This window comes from Trachemys scripta, chromosome 10, assembly GCF_013100865.1.
Source record: "Trachemys scripta elegans isolate TJP31775 chromosome 10, CAS_Tse_1.0, whole genome shotgun sequence".
Lineage (NCBI taxonomy): Eukaryota > Metazoa > Chordata > Testudines > Emydidae > Trachemys > Trachemys scripta.
The window spans coordinates 50,460,321-50,478,946 of record NC_048307.1 but is presented as its reverse complement, the minus strand read 5'-3'; the positions used below and the strand labels follow the sequence as shown (position 1 = coordinate 50,478,946).

Below are 18,626 nucleotides of genomic sequence, written 5' to 3'. Positions count from 1 at the left end.
TGTCCTTTAAATAGCTGCCGGAGCCCTGGAGAGGCGGCGGGGCTCCGGCGGCTATTTAAAGGGCCGGGGCAGTAGAAGCAGTGGGAGCCCTGGACTTTTTAAATAGCCCCCAGAGCCCCGCTGCCGCTACCCCAGGGCTCCAGCAGTGGGCCTCTGGTGGCAATTTAAAGGACCTGGGACTCCAGCCCCTGCTGGGAGCCCCAGGCCCTTTAAATTGGCCCCTGGGGAAGCCGGGCCACCCTGGTATGGAGCACCAGCTTACTTTCACCTCTGGGTAAAGGGATGGGGCTGCATCCTTACACAGCAGCATGGTAAGGGGACCGGGCCAGGGCTGGGAGGAGGGGTTGGATAAGGGGTAGGGAGCGGTTGGAGGGACTAGAACTGGAAGGGACCTTGAAAGGTCATCGAGTCCAGCCCCCTGCCTTCACTAGCAGGACCAAGTACTGATTTTGCCCCAGATCCCTAAGTGGCCCCCTCAAGGATTGAACTCACAACCCTGGGTATAGTAGGCCAATGCTCAAACCACTGAGCTATCCCTCCCCCCTTTTTCTGGGGGGGGGCGGTCAGGGGATGGGGAACGGGGGGTTGGGTGGGCGATGGAGTCCCGGGGGTCTTTTGGGGTGGTGGTGGATGGGGTTTGGGCAGTCAGGGGACAGGGAGTTGGGTAGGGGGTAGGGTCCTGGGGGGCAGTTAGGGTGGGGGGGTTTGGGAGGGGGTGGTCATGGGGACAAGGAGGGGGTTGATGGGTTGCGGGTTCTGAGGGGGGCAGTCGGGGGCAGGACGTGGGTTGGGGTTAGATGGGTGGGTGGCGGGGAAGAGACAGGCACGTGGGGCTTGTACTCATCGCGTGGTTCCCTTCCGGGTCTTCAGCGGCACTTCGGTGGCAGGTCCTTCACTCGCTCTGGGTGAAGGACCTGCCGCCGAAAACCTGGAGCAAGTGAAGACCCCCCTGCCGCCGAAGTGCCGCCGAGGACCCGGTAGGGAACCGATTCTTAGGATTTTGGGAGCTTATCACTGGCACCCTGCTCTGCTCCTCCCTGCTCTGCCATCCCCCACTTTTTTTTCTTTTCCACCCAGTTTAATTTATCTTTGCTCACTTCCCTGCCTTGCAGTGGAGGGGAGCATATGGCATTGCAATGTCCACCTGGTTGCTATATATGCACTTATCATGGTTCCTGCATGAGGACCGCCATTATACATTTCTTATTCAGGAAAAACTTGCATTGAGTTCAGTTGCTCTTTCAGTGTTTATTCTTTCCCGTGAATGGGAGTTGTTCACAAAGAGTTAACAAAACAGATCCCTATTTGTGCATCCTCAAACTCCTATATTAGTAACATCTGTATTATGGTAATGCTCAAAGGCAATAAGGATTGGGGGCCCCATTGTGCTGCGTGCTGTACAAATATAGATAAGAGGTAATCTCTGCCCTGTTTAAAATCTAAAATATTTTTTGTTGGAACAATGTGTATGGTGATAGGTATCTTACCTTAGATATGCAGATAGTACTGTACATCTAATTAGTAAGTCAGTCTTTATATTTTTGCTCCATATCACAAACCCACTTCTGGTATTTTTGCTTAGTGCAAAACCAAGCATCCTAAATACTTTCTGTTTTTATTGTTTTATCTGGTAATTTTAAACAAACAGCTTTTTAAAATGCTTCTTTTTTATATGTGGGGTTTTAGTCTAAAGCTGCGATATATATTATTTATTTATTTTAAAGAGACATTAAAATCATCATATTTGTTACTAAATGTTAATGACCAGGTCCTACAAAATCAAGTACCCTTGCCTCCTGTGGGACAACATATGAGTGTAAGTGTCTGTCTGTGTAGACTTCCTTGCCATAAATCAGGCTTCAAGTTATTAAAAACTGAAATAATGTTTACAGTCTAACTTTCTATTATGTATTTTGTTGGTTCAGAGAGATACCAATAAGTATATTTTTTAAAAAATCACAATTTTGCGTGGATTCTTCTAATCTACAAGTAACCCTTAAGCTTAATACAGCTAAAAGTTCAAAGAAATTGTATCTACTTTTTTACTTTATGTGTTTGACAGCTAGCCCTATGTGTACTGCCTATTTCCCCCTGTCCTTAGTTTGGATCTTTCACACAGCAGAATGGGAGAGAAAAAAAATTAAAATACGAAAATGTGATTGTAAAACAAGAAAGTTGGTAGGGGGAATAAGAAGCATGTATATTACCTGAAACTGCCTTGGCCTTTGGAACGGGGACTATCTTGTTGTCATATGTGTGTTCAGTGCCATCGATAGTGGGGCCCTGATCTCCTATTAGAGTGGTAGGTCATACACCAGGGGTGGGCAAACTTTTTGGCCTGAGGGCTGCATCTGGGTATGGAAATTGTATGGCGGGCCATGAATGCTTACGAAATTGGGAGTTAGGGCTAGGGAGTGGGTGAGGGTTCTGGCTGGGGGTGCGGGCTGTGGAGTGGGGCCAGAAATGAGGAGTTCAGGGTGTGGGAGGGGGCCCCAGGCTGGGTGTTGGGGTGTTGGGGGGGGGTTCCGGCTGGGAGTACGGGCTCTGGGGTGGGGTTGGGGGTGCAGGAGGGTGCTCCAGGCTGGGATCAAGGGGTTCGGAGGGCAGGAGGGGGATCAGGGTTGGGGCAGGGGGTTGGGGCACAGGAGGGGGTCAGAGGTGCAGGCTCCAGGCGACGCTTACCTCAAGCAGCTCCCGGAAGCAGCGGCATGTCCTCCTTCCAGCTCCTACACAAAAGTTGCCACTTTTTGATTCTCATGCCACTAGCACAACATTATTTAGGTTTCCTGTAAGATTGCAGGGGAATGATTCACTTTAAAACACAAAACAATACACTTTTTTTTCCACTTAATTTTGAAAGCATTGAATAAAGTTAACTAGACAGCGGAAGAAGAATCAAGTATTGTTCAATTGACAAATTTAGAAATAAAAGGCAATGGTTGATAGTGAATGAATTAGTTCGTATCTGATGGCTCTTTGACGGCTTAAATGAATTAGGGTGTTGGCATCAGTTCATTTTCAATTGAGCAGGTATCCACATCCTGCTCCAAAAAACACCACCTCAATTGGCATGCTTATTAGAGAGGCAAGGTGGGTGAGGTAATATTTTTTATTGGACCAACTTCTGTTTATTGAGAGAAATAAGTTTTCATCAACAGAAGTTGGTCTGATGAAAGATATTACTTCACCCACCTTCTCTCTCTAATATCCTGGGATGGACACGGCTACAACAACACTGCATACAACAATTGCATACTTGTTGACAGCCTCGGTGGAGAGAGTGAGGATTTAATGGGCCATATGCAGAATGAGCTTTCATCTTGCATTTAAAGTTGGAACCTCCAGATCAGGGTTGAAGCACTGACCCACACTGGCCTGGAAGCTTGCACTTGCGCTATTGACTGTTTTGTAGATAAATAGAAGATTTCACTCTCAGCACCTTCCATCTTTTCACAAGCTCTGTGCCTCTCACAAGCTCTAAAATTCACATTGAAGTATATTCATCTTTTAGATTGTAAGCTGTCTGGGGCAGGATCTGTCTCTTCTGATTGTGCAGCGTCTAATGCAGTGAGGCCCTGATCCTGATTGGGGAAATACAATAATTTAAATGATTATTAATAATAAAGAAACAAAGGGCCAGGAACAAAAATACATCTCTTGCTAATTAAGAATTAGATACTGGAGAGAAACAGCTGGTTTAGTGATATTTTGATCCTCTAGAAGGACTCTGGACATCTGATCTTGGTGCTAAACAGTGGTTTCATTAAAACAGTTTATCAAAGCGGTTCACAGGCTGAAATAGAATGTTTTGCTATTGCTTTCATTGCATGCACAAAGCATATTGTGTGAACAGCATTTGGCAGGAGCAAATGTAGTGTATCTGAAACCTTTAATTATATACTGTAGGCAGCTCTGTCTGGGTCAGAAGATACCACATTATCAAATGACATGGTGTAGTCATTCAGAACTCATGCAACAGCTTGATCATTCATTGAATGATTGGTCTCTATCAAGCAAGTAACAGCAACAGGCTCTAATGAAAATAAGTGTGAAATGTTTGAATCTCTTGTTACCTGATTGATATAAGAAATGAAGGGAGCTGTGTTCAGTGAAATTTTTACAGCAGCAAAGACAGTGCATATTATGTGCTGTGTCACACTTCCACTTGCTGTGTGGTACTAGCAGTTCAAAAAGTTTACAAGGTATTTCAGTTTCATTGAATTTCGTTTTGCGAGTGTATGCAGCAGCACATAATACTATATAAGCTCGGTTTAAACACAAATTAAAGAGAAATGAAGAAAAATGGTAATGTTTGGGGATATTTACACTATTCCATTTTCCAAACTAAAGGTAGAATAAGTTTATGATTAAGGCACAGGAGTGGGAGTCAGGAAGTCTAAGGCTATGTCTACACTGCTCACCTTATAACGGCGCGACTGTACCGCTGCAGCTGCGCCATTGTAAGGTGCACAGTGTACCTGCTTTTTGTCGCAGATAGAGAGCTCTCCTGGTGACAAAATAAAATCCCCAATGAGGGGCGGTAGCTTCGTCGACGGGAGAATATCTCCTGCTGACGAAGCACTGTCAACACCAGCGCTTTTTGTGGTTAAAACTTTTGTCATTTAGGGGTGTGTTTTTTTCATACCTTTGAGCGAGAAAAGTTTTAACAATGAAAGTGCATTGTAGACAAAGCCTAAATTATATTTATGGCCTTGCCACATACTTCCTGAGTGACTATAGGCATTTCATTCGACCTCCCTGTATCTCAGTTTCCCCATCTGTACAAGGGAGATAGCATCTGTCTCACACAGGGTTGTGAGGCTTACTTCATTTATTTGTAAAGTGCTTTGAGATCCTAAGATGGAAGCTGCTATTGAATGGTAAATTATTAACTGTAGTAGAGTCTCAGGAACCAACCCATGCAACACACCTCAATGCCAACTCTGCCCACATATCTACACCAGCAACACCATCACAGGACCTAACCTGATCAGCTACAACATCACCGGCTCATTCACCTGCACGTCCACCAATGTTATATATGCCATCATATGCCAGCAATGCCCCTCTGCTATGTACATTGGCCAAACTGGACAGTCACTACACAAGAGGATAAATGGACACAAGTCAGATATCAGGAATGGCAATATATAAAAACCTGTAGGAGAACACTTCAACCTCCCTGGCCACACAATAGCAGATGTAAAGGTAGCCATCTTACAGCAAAAAAACTTCAGGACCAGACTCCAAAGAGAAACTACTGAGCTCCAGTTCATTTGCAAATTTGACACCATCAGATCAGGATTAAACAAAGACTGTGAATGGCTTTCCAACTACAGAAGCAGTTTCTCCTCCCTTTGTGTTCACACCTCAACTGCTAGCAGAGTACCTCACCCTCCCTGATTGAACTAACCTCGTTATCTCCATACTGATTTATACCTGCCTCTGGAGATTTCCATTACTTGCATCTGAAGAAGTGAGGTTCTTACCCATGAAAGCTTATGCTCCCAATACTTCTGTTAGTCTTAAAGGTGCCACAGGACCCTCTGTTGCTTTTTACAGAGTCTCATTAGTGGCTGATAGTTTTTGCAAGTCTGACAAAATATGGCAGTTCTGGGTTTGGCTTGTAGCTATTCCAGATAAATGGGTTCCTGCTTTGGACTTGTCAGTCTGGCAGAGTCACCAACTGCCACAGAGAATTTGCAGGTTGCAGGAAATCTTTTTTTTTTTTTTTCCTTTTCTTTTTTTTAATGCCATCTCTCTTCTCCACATTTCACTCTGCCTAAAAGTCAGGCAGCTAATTTTCTCTTTCCTAGCACTTACGCTTTAAAAAAGAAACAATAGAGTGGTGGAACTGAGACTATTTGAAAAATGCAAAAAAATGCTGGCCTTGCACATTAAATTGGCCTGTGACTAACTACAGTGGTACCAATTAATCATAATAATAATTAATAACGTGTTTTTCCATATCCCTGGTTTTTCAGACCACCAAAGAACTCTCTGCCTTGCAGTAGATGAGTTACATTTTCAGTACAAACTATATACCCGTTTGGGCTGGGATCAGCACTTTTACTCTTCCCCTAGGAGAAGTGATGATTGTAGCATTTATCATACATAAAGGAATCTACCATAAATAGCTGCCAAAAAGTAGATCAGCCAAGAGAACAAATTGAGCAGTATCCAGGATCTCAGAAACCTTTTCAGCTAGTATCAGGGGGTAGCCGTGTTAGTCTGTATCCACAAAAACAAGAAGGAATCCGGTGGCACCTTAAACACTAACAGATTTATTTGGGCATAAGCTTTCATGGGTAAAAAACCTCACTTCTTCAGATGCAGAAGTGAGGTTTTTTACCCACAAAAGCTTATGCCCAAATAAATCTGTTAGTCTTTAAGGTGCCACCGGACTCCTTGTTGTTGTTCAGCTAGTGGAGCTGATGGTGAATTAAGGAAACTACTCCCTCAGTGCTCTCCAAAAGCTCCCATTTTGGAGCAATAACAGATATGAGTGGGTATATGTGGAAAGGTGCCAATAAAGGTACCTGACAACAGAATTCCATCTGAAAGAGACCATTCTAGTATGTCAGAGCATGAGGCCGTTGAGCATCCTGACTAGACCTAGTCCTGTGGACCAGAGCACATTCATACTCACTCAAAAAATTGAGAGTCCACAGACAAAATACTGTGAGCTGGATTAAAAAATATTACTGCCAGGAGAATACTGGACTTGTCCCAGTGGTGGTCTGTTGGTGCAGGAAGAATATCTTTCTGAAGGATGTACTCCAGTCCCTGGTCACCCTAATTATGGACGTGACTCTCCTAGGCTATAGGGAAGAAACAAGAAAAAACAGAACAATACAGTTGGTCCAAAAGAAAAGTAAAAAAAAAATCCATACTAATGTGGTAAATATGAGGGTATTTCATCTGTCTTTTCTGGAATTGAGGAAAGAATGGAAAGAAAATCATGTACTGGTCTAATCAGACAGCCCTTTGCCTTTAGCAGAGAGAAATGAGGTGCAGAAGACCAAGGTCCAAAAACTCCTCTTTGCTTCCTCTAGCAGAGGGTAGGAAAAAATAGAGTAGACCCAGGTGTCAGAATGATCTCCCAAGGGAAAACTCTGAGAGTCCAAACTCCAGGTTTTCACTGCCGTGTGCAGAAATCACCAACAGAAGCCTGATCACCTCTGCTGACCTTGGCAGAAATAAAGTTGCTCTCCTCCAGACACTTTGTGCATTCCAAGCAATGGGAATGTCAAGACAGATGGGCTTTATTTCTGGTAAGTATTGTATATTTAGAGGGCTTGGATTGACTCTGTGGGAGTTGGGCTTGATAACCTTGCTTTGCCTTGAATAGAGGAAGGGGAAAGGGATTAGTCAGCACAAAAAATAAGCTGATTCATGCTGATGATCAGGTTCAGTACATGACCCTTATACACTATTTTTTCTTCCCCTCTATCTTGAGCAACAAGACTTGACTGATGGCTTAATTTTAAATTACTGTTTCATCATACCCTTGCTAGATCTCTCCCATTCATTACTGAAGGAACCACCCATCTGCTCACAGAGATGCTTGTGACATAAACAAGGGAGGAAATGTATGGCAAGGGCTAATCAAATATATGATATGAAGCCACCTGCTGCCCTGGTCTCCTGTCATGGCATTTAGATTGGTGGGTTTTGAACTGCCAATCATCCCATAATATAATCTCAAAATAAAAGGAGGGGCTGGAAGAGTTGATCTGTGGCATATTCAGGGAGACTGATGATATTTTTATCCCTCTTTTTAGATTTCGTCTCTGTGTTTTTTGTTTTTGGTGTGTATGTGTGTGTGTGTGTATATATACTTAAACCAGTTCTAGGATTATGCACTGGCCCATGTTGCCTTTTTGATAATTATTGTTTTCAGTTGTATTTTGGTTGATGCTCAGAGGCCCTTTAGAAATAAACGCCTAATAACTAAAAACCTAGCAATAGATAGTGATACTGTGCAAACTGGTTGTCTAGAAACTTATAGCACACATTTTCTTCACAAACCTTTTACTTTATTTGAATGCTAGAAGCTGGGACTGGATGACAGGGGTAGATCACATGTTAATTGCCCTGTTGTGTTCAGTCCCTCAGAAGCATCTGGTACTAGTGGCCACTGACAGAAGGCAGGATACTGGGCTAGATGGACCAATTGTCTGAGCCAGTATGGTCATTCTTATGTTCCATTTGGATTACTTAGTGTAAATCTCAACGCTAACATTAGAAAATGTACACGTCTGAGATGGCTACACTATTACAGCTAGTATGGGAAAAGGGATATTTGTTTTATTTTAAATGATTGTGTGCAGTATATATGGAATTTTCACATAGAAGTATTTGATAAAGCCCATAACTAGCAGATCTGAGCTTTGATCCTGCAGTATTCAAGCCTGCAAAACATCCATCAAAGTCAGCCCTGGCAGGGATACTCAAACTCATTTACAATGTAAGTTCTTATTTTAAAAACATTGTCTTGTGGACCACTTCTCTACCATTGTATAACATCTTTGTGGTAACTACAGCAAATGCTTATGTGGAGAAGTAATATTACAAGTGTGTGTGTGTGTGTGAGTGTTAATCAGTTTAGTTAGTCGCTGGGGGGGGAATCAGAGAAGCCAGCATTTTGTGACCAACCAGCTCTCAGAGGCCTATCAGCAGTCCATGGACCCCAGTTTGAGAACTTCTGGATGACAAAATCCACCTCTTGAACTTTCATTGGTTAGTTCTCTGGGATGTCAGCACTGAGTGTATCTTTGGATACTTGAGTAAATCCTACCATGTGCTGAAGAATGCAGAATCTGTAGTCTTAGTCACTATTTTTCAGTATCTCGAAAAAGTTAGCTCTTGAGCTCCAAAGTTAAATAAACAGGTAATTTGACTTGTTCAGCTATGTTTTTACTTTAAAAGTCTTACACACCATCTAGTGATGATAGTGCTCTGGAAAGGGCACAACAGTGGCTTAAAGCTTTAGCCTTGTGGCCAAATTCTGCCCTTACATACTCTGGTGTAAGTTCAATAATTCCACTGTCTCCTGGTGTGAGAGAGAGGAAAGTTTGTCTCCTTGTCAGGAATATATTTTAGAATGCCACATTTTCTTACCCTAAGAGGGAAAGGCTTTGACAGTCAATATGATTGATTGTGTTTTGGTCCATTTCTTTTCCTTTAGCAAAGCAACAATCAAGTTAAAACAGACAGGAAAAACAGATCTGTGTAGCTTCTCACATTTGTATGGCCCATACGGTAGCCTCCTTTCTGCAGAATGAAGGGAAGTACTTGTAGTAACTTGCTCCAAGATGAGTCAGGAAACAGCTTATGTGAGTGAGAACAGCCTGAGTGACATGCTTCCAGTGTGACATACATCGTAATCACATATAGCACATTCACCATATCTTCAGTGTCATTCACACAAGGTGCGGTCTCTTATAAATATATAATAATTTAATGGAACTATCAAGACGTATAGCTATTCCAAACTTGAGTAACTATGTCATCATATTGCTGAAACCTTTGTCTAAAATTAGATTGTGAGCTCTTTGGAGCAGGGCCTATGTCATTTAAAAGAAATTGCTCTGTAAAGTACCTAACACATTTTTGTGAGCTGTATAAATAATAAAAGTGTGCCCCAATTTTTCTAGCCCAGACAGATTAGCTATTGGGATCTTAAAAATCATATAATTTTGCTTGTTCCTCTTGTGCTTTCCTCTATTTAATCCTGTCATGGTTCTAGCAGCTGAGTTCTCTGACAGCTATTACTGGAAACAAATGAAAGTCTGGAATCCCAAATTTTTCAAAGGGTATAAAACATGAATTTCAACAGTTCCTGAGCTGTCAGATGCTAAAATCATGTCTGAATTAAGTATGCATGTTTGTTGAGTGTGAGGGCTGGTGCAAATAATTGGAATTGTGTGATTTTTTTTTTTTTTTTAAGGACTAGTATCTCATGAACTGTAAAGAATAGACATGAATGATCACAAGATATCAGACCTTAAAACTGTCAGTAAACCCTTGATCTAACAGTACATTGTTGGCACTATGCCAGGACCTACTGTAGCAAGTCTCCGATCTCAGGCCAATATAACTTTAATTCCTTGCATGTATCCTTGTTTTACTTGAGACATTTTATTGATTTTGCTGTTCCTTATCTTTCTAATTAAAACAAGCCTTTAAAACAAAATTACTTAGTCATTTTGGTGAACAGATTTCATACATACTCCCAGTAAGGAATATACTGAGGCTGCAGGTTTCGCTTTTTCTTAGGAAGCAGCATGGTATAGCACAGTGGTTTTCAATCTTTTTTCATTTGCGGACTCCAAAAAAATTTCAAATGGAGTTGTGGACCACTTTGGAAATCTTAGGCATAGCCCCAGTTGAAAACCACTGTTCTGTGGTAACAAGAATCTTTCACAGAACCTTTAGATATAGTCTGCAAACCCCTAGGGGTCCGTGGACCACAGGTTGAAAACCACTGGTGTAGCAGATTGAACCATGGGCAGTGAGCCAGGAACACAATAGTTCTAATCCCAACTCTGGTACTGACTTGTGGCTTTGGGTTTTGTTTCTAAATTGTAATTAGAGCAGAGGTTCTCAAACCCTGGTCCGTAGACCACCAGTGATCTGCGAGCTCCATTCAGGTGGTCTGTGGATAGTTTTCTCTAAGGTGCATGCCTGGGCGGCCACATACAAGAGAATGAAGGGCCACCCACGTAATTAGTGGAGCCGCGCAGGCGTGGCTCCACTAATCAGTTGCCTGGACCCTGGAGAAGACACACATGTAAGGTGAAGTGGTGGCCTTGGGGAGAATAGGGGGTAGGTGGGAGAGGGCAGTGGGATGAGAAGAGGGGGTGTGGGGAATTTGCGATGTGAAGGGCTGCAGCGGCCAGAGAAAGAGGCAACTTTCCCCAGCTCCAGGTCTGCAGCTGCTGGGGAGAGACTGCTGTCCTTCTCAGCCTCAGCTCTGTGGCTGCTGTGGCGAGGGAGAGACACTCCCCCCTTCCCAGCCCCAGCTCGGGGGCTGCCGCGGTGGGGGAGAGAGGGCACATCCATCATATTAGAAAGGTAAGACTACTGATATTAAAATATGAGTTGTGTGCTTTTATTTGTAGAACAAAAAAATTTTAATTGTTATTGTTTTTTTTTATATAACGCTTTTATCCAAAGCGCTTTACAATAGTTAGCTAACGGTACAAACAACATTTGGAAAGATCATTAAGTAGTCCACCGAGACCCTCAGCAATTTTCAAGTGGTCTGCGGAAAAAAAAATTGAGAACCACTGAATTAGTGGATGGGTGCAGTTTACAGGCCATCATCACGCAGACACTAGATTTTATGATGAGAGATTATTGAAAATCAGTTTAATCAAACAAAGGGATCTTCTGATCTCAAGAGATCAGCCACATAGCCAGGTCAATATATATATAACTCAGATCTTACCCAATAATCATGCTGCTGCCAATCCTTTAGTAACTAAAATCTAAAGGTTTATTATAAGAGAAAAGAAGAAGAGAATTACAAATGGTTAATAGATCATTACATACAAGAATGGCAATGTTTTTATACCAGGTTTGTAGCAGTGACATTATAGACTGCTGGCTTGTAAAGTCTCTGGCAACTTCCAAAAGATTGGAAGGTCCTCAGCCCATAGTTCAAATATGCTCCTTTTAGTTGGAAGTCCACAGTCCAGAGAATCAGACCTGGAAAGAGGAAATATGGAGATGATTCAAGGGTCTTTTATACCCCCTGCCATGTGCTTGGAATGTTACTGTTCCAAAATAAAGCTCACACATTACAGTTTGTGGAAAATTACTACTGGCACAAGAAGGAGTCCAAGGTCAGATGAGCATGTCACACGCCTCTACATGGCTTGCTGACTCACAGGGGCAGCCTTTGGCCATTTGGAAGCTAAGCGCGACTTCAGGAAGAGCCATCTGGGCAGAATGAGTTTCTTCTATGGTCCATTGTGAGAGTTAATTGCCTTGGGTGGGCCATCAACACAAAGCTGTCTGGCTTCAATGTAGATTTTACCTGGTTGGAGTTACCCCAGGAATACAAATCTATAGCCAATATTTATAACTTCAGATACAAAAATGATACGTGCATTTAAACAGGATAATCATCTTCAGTGAATCCTAATTTTTCCATTGACAACTTACATGACATACTTGTACAAGTTTTGTTGCAATTGTCAAATAGTGGGAATATTAATGATATAAATGGTCATATTTCAATCATACAACATCCTATATAGAATCTGTTTACATCAGATTTCCTTGTATGTGACACTACCACAACTGCAACCAGTAGAAGAGCCCAAGCTAATTCCCTTGTTTAAAAGAAAGGCAGCTGATTGTAGGTTATTGAAAGGAAGGATGATCCAGTGGTTGGGGCACTAACCTAGGACTTAGGAGACCTGGGTTCAATTCTTTTCTCTGCCACAAACTTCCCATATGCCCTTGGGTAAGTCACTTAGTCTGTCTGTGCTTAGTTCCCCATCTGTAAAATGGGGATAATAATTCCTCACAGGAGTGTTGTGAAGATAAAAACATTAAAGAGTGTGATGAAATTCTGAGATCTACTGATGAAAAGCACTATTTAAGAAATACATGGTGATATTATTATTATTTTCTGGAACATCCTTCCCCTTGTCCGTCATGCTCTGAATTTGCCTATATATTTTTATGGTGTTTGGAGGGGAAGGGGGTTTGAAGGATCTAATGGTTGGATGATTGTTTTAGTTACGTAGGTGATCTGATGGGATGAAGTTGGTGGATTGAACTTTTTTTTTATTCTTTCAGTTAAGGATTTATGTCCTCCTCGTGTGTATGGAGTTTTGTACAAAATTTCTAAAACTATGGGTAGGTATTTTAAACATAAATATGAAGAAATGAATTATCCATAGTTATTTGCACTGTTGGTATATCCTTGTTGGTCCCAGGATCTGAGAGTGACAAGGTAGGGGAGGATATATCTTTTATTGCTCCAAAAAAAGATATTACCTATCTTACCTTGTCTCTCTCAAGATATAAATAATACATTTTGAAAAGCTTTACTCCACCTTGCAGGAAAAAGAAAAGAAAAAAAGTACCCTTTATTTTCTGTGCTTTCTTAAACTATTCCTTTCTGGTGCTTTAGTAATCCTCCTTTATATTCTACTTAAAATAACTAATGAATCAGTTAACTCCAGTCAAATAAGTTCTGAAAACCCCATTACACCTCAATTAGTGAAATGTACCGCTTAAGTTCCAGTTACATAGAAAATCGATAATTGTTTTAATATTTCAGTTCCATTGCACAGACAAATTAGAACCCCTTGTCTCCAAAATACAGTTCAGATACAGACACTTAATGATTAGCAACTAAAGTGATTTTTTAAAAAGTGTAATTACCTAATTAAACTCCAAAATATCTACTTTAATTGTCCGATATAAGAGAGAAATGGAAGACAAATTAAAATTTTGTGCAGCAGACATATTGTAAGAGGAAATATTCTTCACAGAGCCATATCTCAGACCATACTTGTGCTTAGACTAAAAGTAACTCTGGATATTAGCCCTTTACATCTGCATAGCTCAGCTTTGCACCGGTCCACCATAACCTTACTACTGTTTCAGAGTAGCAGCCGTGTTAGTCTGTATCCGCAAAAAGAACAGGAGTACTTGTGGCACCTTAGAGACTAACAGATTTATTAGAGCATAAGCTTTCGTGGACTACAGCCCACTTCTTCAGATGCTAAGGTTGGTGAAGTGGGTGGCAGTTCTTCTTCCTGGTCCCTGGAGCAAGGTTCTGAGCCATTATGTGGGGTGGTGAGCTCATGCAAATGCGTTCCCTGCTGCCCCTTCCCACCACAAGTGGTTTTTTATTTAGCCAGTTTGTGTGTCTTGCTGCTCCTCCTCTCTCTTGTAGTACCCTAAAATTATATAGCTACCCCTGTGGAGCTGCTGTGGGAGAAGGAAGGGGGCAAGAGCTGGGTCTCAAAACTAGTTCCCTTCTCCATTCCTCCCCCCAAAAAGACCCCTTTGGCTCATTCCTAAGTACAAGCATTAGGTATTGACACCCAACTCACTACAAGTGAGCCGGGAAGGAAACTAGACCTAAAAGATGTGCTTTGTATGTGCATTTCCTTCCTGATGTAATCTTTCAGAACTCAGTTGGGGTAGAGATGTAAAGTGATCTCCAAGAGTCAGGAAGGAATTTTACTGCCATGTATAGTATTGCATTTTAGACCATATAGATAGTTTGGGCTGCTTCACCTTCTGAGGCAGGATACAAGATTTTGATTAACAATATGTAATATGTGCACCACGATGAAATGCAGTAGTTGTTTGTGAATTTACAATCTAAACCACTAGGCTATTTGTCACTAAAAACTAAACTACAGGGAGTTATTTTGGATTTGGGAGAAGGCCAGTGTATTTCATATTAATAGGCTGACCATGTGCCATTATGCAGTTGCCATTAAGATATAAAGTAAAACTACAAATTAAATGTATTCTTGCTAGAAAGATGCCCATAGCATTTATGAAAGATGATGGAACCTAGCTATTTTTCAATAGCAGCAAGTTTCTGTTGCAGTGTAGTGTTTTTTAATGTAAAATCTTCACTTCTAGATATTGAATTTGACTTCCCTGTACCTTTATAAAGAGAAGAATTTGAAAGCCTCATCATAATTCAAAAAGTGTGCTGCACACAGTGTTGGAACACACTTCAGTATTCAGTCTCCCAATGCAATTTTTTAACTTTTGTTTTTTATAAATTTCCAAATATGTTTAACAATACAGCTCTGCATGGGAGCAGAGAGTGTAGTCCAACATTTAGAAGAGTGGACTTGGTATGCGGATATTTGGGTATATTCATAGCTGTACTCCATCCTCAGTGTATGACACTGAGCAAAAGTCAGCCACTGTCTCAGTTTCCTATCTGTAATATGAATATTGTATTTAAGTGCCTCTTATGGGTGGGATTTGTTAAAATGTATTCAGATGCAGGGAACTATATAAGTGCAAAGTAGTGTGTGTTTATTTTGAGGTTTTATGCATTTATTTTGTATCCTAATGGTAATGCTCTGAACCTTCCATGTGGGAACAGAGTATTGCTCAATGTTTGAGATTTACTCCTCTGGAAAATTAACAAGCAATACTGATGGTCTCCAAAGGAGTTCTGGTCCAGGAGGATGGTGCATATGACTTGGGTTTACAGGAGTGAGGGATTTTAATTGGTGGAAGTGGGAGTCCACAATGCTCCAACAGGACTGCAGAGTCCCTTGGAATAAAAAGAACACATAAGGCAACCTTAACATTGCATTAACCTAAGGGTATGTCTACACTACGAGAGTAGTTCAATTGTACTTAAATCGAATATGTGGAATCGATATTACAAAGTTGAACGTGTGTATCCACACTAAGGACAGTAATTCGACTTTGTGAGTCCACACTAACGGGACAAGCGTCGACATTGGAAGCGGTGCTCTGTGGACAGCTATCCCGCAGTTCACGCAGTCCCCGCTGCCCATTGGAATTCTGGGTCGAGCCCCCAATGCCTGCTGGGGAAAAAAAATGTGTCGAGGGTGGTTTTGGGTAACTGTCGTCATCCAACCGTCACTCCCGCCCTCCCTCCCTGAAAGCGCCGGCGGGCAATCAGTTCGCACACTTTTCTGGTGAGTGACAGCGCGGACGCCACAGCACTGCGAGCATGGAGCCCGCTGCGACCACCACTGCAGTTATGGCCGTTGTCAACACCTCGCACCTTATCAGCCACCTTTTCCAGAGGCAGATGCTGAGAAATCAGGCGAGGAGGCTATGGCAGCACGGTGAGGACATGAAGTCTGAGAGTGGCACAGACCTCTCTCAAAGCACGAGACCCTGCGCCGTGAACATCATGGTGGCAATGGGACATGTTGATGCTGTGGAACGGCGATTCTGGGCCCAGGAAACAAGCACGGACTGGTGGGACCGCATATTGCTGCAGGTCTGGGATGAATCACAGTGGCTGCGAAACTTTTGTATGCGGAAGGGAACTTTCCTGGAACTTCGTGAGTTGCTGTCCCCTGCCCTAAAGCGCTAGGACACCCAGATGCGAGCAGCCCTGACTGTCCAGAAGCGAGTGGCCATAGCCCTCTGGAAGCTTGCAATGCCAGACAGCTACCGGTCAGTCACGAATCACTTTGGCGTCGGCAAATCAACCATGGGGGTTGCTGTGATGCAAGTAGCCAACGCAATCGTTGAGCTACTGCTGTCAAAGGTAGTGACCCTTGGAAACGTCCAGGTCATCATAGATGGCTTCGCCACGATGGGATTCCCAAACTGCGGTGGGGCTATAGATGGAACTCACATCCCTATCCTGGGACCGGACCACCAGGCCAGCCAGTACATTAACCGAAAGGGCTACTTTTCAATGGTGCTGCAAGCACTGGTGGACCATAGGGGACGTTTTACAAACATCAACGTAGGATGGCCGAGCAAGGTTCATGACGCTCGTGTTTTCAGGAACTCTGGTCTGTTTAGACGGCTGCAGGAAGGTATTTACTTCCCGGACCAGAAAATAACTGTAGGGGATGTGGAGATGCCTATAGTGATCCTCGGGGACCCAGCCTACCCGCTAATGCCCTGGCTCATGAAACCCTATACAGGCGCCCTGGACACTGAAAAAGAACTCTTCAACTACCGTCTGAGCAAGTGCAGAATGGTGGTGGAGTGTGCTTTTGGACATCTCAAGGGGAGATGGAGAAGCTTACTGACTCGCTCTGATCTCAGCGAAACCAATATCCCCATTGTTATTGCAGCTTGCTGTGTGCTCCACAATCTCTGTGAGAGCAAGGGGGAGACCTTTATGGCGGGGTGGGAAGTTGAGGCGAATAGCCTGGCCGCTGATTACGCCCAGCCAGACAGCCGTGCGATTAGAAGAGCCCAGCGGGACGCGCTGTGCATCCGGGAGGCTTTGAAAGCTAGGTTCCTCAGTGAGCAGGGTAACCTGTGACTATTAATTTGTTTAAAGTGAAGTTGAACCTGCCCCCATTTCTTTACCCACTTACTGTTGACTATCCTCTCCAGCTACATACCCCGTTCCCCCCCTTCCAACACACGTTTAAAAATAAAATAAATGGAACTTTGTTAATGAACACCATTTTCTTTATTACGGATTTCGCGGTAAAGTGTTGAAACTGGGACGCAGACTGTAGTGGGGAGCGGGCGTAGTGATGGAAAGGATGCTTCTAAACTTGAGGAATGACAGGCTCCTGCTCCTAGAGTGGGCTGCAGTGGTGGACTGGTTGTTTCAACGGAGCCTGCCACCCCTCCTTTTCGGGACTCTGTGTGTGGGGGCTATTTGACTTTGTGGCGGGGGAGGACGGTTACAGATCCCCTGCTGCGTGGCTCTGTGATCCAGGAGAAGGACCGCTGAATAAGATCTCTATCCGCCCTCCCCCGCCACAAAGTCACATGGCCCCCACCACACAGAACATGAAAACCACCTCCCAGACTGACCAGGGTACCTAGTGACTGCAATGTGTGTGTGACCTTCTGCTGAACCTGCCCCCGTGTCTGTACCCTGGTAAAGGTGACTGTCCTCTCCAATTACCAACCTCCTTCCCCCCTTCAAACACACTCTCCCCTAAAAGAACATGATGGAAACAGTAATTAACAGAAACGTATCTTTTATTAGCAACTACACAGTTAGGGTATGAAACTGGGACGGGGGCTTGGGTGAGGCGGGAAGGAAAGGACTTATCAAATTTTTGGGAATGAGAGCCTTCTGGTACTTGAGCAGTCTGCAGGGGTGGAGTGACAGTTTTCACACCCCCTGCCGCCCCTCCTTCTTGGGACTTTGGGTGAGGGAGGTATGGGAGTTTGTGGCGGGGGAGGGCGGTTAGAGATCGACTGCAGCGGGGCTCTGTCCTCCTGCCTCCGGTCCAAGCAGCGTTTGAGTCGCCTGCTGGTCTTCCTGCCGCCACCTCTCTTCCTGTTCACTGTGTGCTCGCTGGTATTGTGATATGTTCTCCCTCCACTGGGTCTGCTGGGCCGCATCGGCTCGGGAGCAGCCCATAAGTTCTGAGAACATGTCGTCCCGTGTACTTTTCTTTCTCCGCCTAATCTGCACCAGCCTCTGCGAGGGGGATGCCAGGGTAGGTCGGGAGACATTCGCAGCTGTGGGATGGGAAAAAGGGAGTGAATTCCTCACAAAGATAATTTTTTGTGAACAATGAACATAGTCTTTCTCTGTGAACAAGACCATGCACAGCACCTATCACATGCGTACGCAGGACAAGGTTGAATTTTCGGCCTTCGCATTCAGTGCCTGGGGTCTTGCAGTGGAGATCAGACAAGCGGGGCAGGACAGCGGAATTCGGGTAGCAGGCTGACATGGTAAGCCGTAGACTTTTGGCTGCTTAAAACTTAAATTATAGCAGTGCTCTCCTTTCACGTTCAAAGCAATGCTCCTATCATTGGCCAGTTCCTGCTGCCAGCAATCCGGCAAGCATGAACTCTGCCCCTGTCCCACCCCCTCGCGGCTGTCCCTGGGAAAGATCCCTGTATGCTGCCCCTCTCCCACCTCCACCGCGTGGCTGTAAACCGCCGGTGACAGTTCTGTAAAGGAACAGGCAAGCAGTCGC

At 43.7% G+C, this 18,626-nt stretch overlaps 1 protein-coding gene across 5 annotated transcripts in view; it reads left to right on the top strand.

The window, feature by feature from the left end:
- The window catches only part of TMEM266 (transmembrane protein 266), a 112,645-nt gene that overhangs the window by 9,590 nt on the left and 84,429 nt on the right, over positions 1 to 18,626 (top strand). The window contains exon 2 of one of the 5 annotated variants that reach the window (XM_034784180.1): positions 12,817 to 12,876. The exons of the other annotated variants lie outside the window; for them this stretch is intronic. The gene's annotated coding sequence lies outside the window, so the exon portion shown is untranslated. The remainder of the gene's footprint in view (positions 1 to 12,816; positions 12,877 to 18,626) is intronic. 5 annotated transcript variants of the gene reach the window in all.